General features: G+C 54.0%; 1 protein-coding gene across 1 annotated transcript in view; it reads right to left on the bottom strand.

Annotated features, from left to right (window-relative positions):
• LOC108803759 (extended synaptotagmin-3-like) overlaps positions 1-694 on the bottom strand; it is a gene marked incomplete at its 5' end in the record, with an annotated part of 17,188 nt that overhangs the window by 2,976 nt on the left and 13,518 nt on the right. The gene's annotated exons all lie outside the window — the stretch shown is intronic.

Genomic DNA, 694 nt, shown 5'->3' with positions numbered 1-694 from the left:
CGGCTGGAGGGCCCGGAGATTCCCTTCCTGATGATTTCAGCGGCAATGGCTCAGATATTGCATGCCGGGCAGCACTGGAATCCTCTCAGAGAGACTACACTGACCCTCCCCACCTCCTCATCCTACAGAGCTCTGCGTGCAGGTCACACTATCAGTCATCTTATAAGCAGAACATCGGCAAGCAAGACGTGGCTATCGGCAAGCAAGACGTGGCTATCGGCAAGCAACGTGCATGGCATGGCTATCGGCACGCATGGCATGGCTATCGGCACGCATGGCATGGCTATCGGCACGCATGGCATGGCTATCGGCACGCATGGCATGGCTATCGGCACGCATGGCATGGCTATCGGCACGCCATCAGACTGAAGAGGTAATTTCCAGCACAGGATGGGATCTGGCTGCTCTCAGGCTCACAATACTTCTGTGGTGAACAATGGGGGTCCGGTGTTGTCACCTCGGTGGAAGTTCTGGGTTGGGTTGGGCCGGTCTTACCAAATCAGGAAAAGGTTCTGGGCACATAACCGGCATCAGCACTATGTACAGCCGGCTGAGCTTATCAAAACTGGGAGCAGACAGAATCTGGAGCAGGTGCCCATAGCAACCAATCAGCTTCTCTCTTTCATTTTCAAAGCTTAGCTAAACACACTGAAGAGAGAAGCTGATTGGTTGCTATGGGCACCTGCTCCAGATT

This window comes from Nanorana parkeri, unplaced genomic scaffold, assembly GCF_000935625.1.
Source record: "Nanorana parkeri isolate BGI_ZX_2015 unplaced genomic scaffold, ASM93562v1 scaffold4158, whole genome shotgun sequence".
Classification (NCBI taxonomy): Eukaryota; Metazoa; Chordata; class Amphibia; order Anura; family Dicroglossidae; genus Nanorana; species Nanorana parkeri.
The sequence above is the reverse complement of the archived record's forward strand: the minus strand, read 5'-3'. Positions and strand labels throughout refer to the sequence as shown.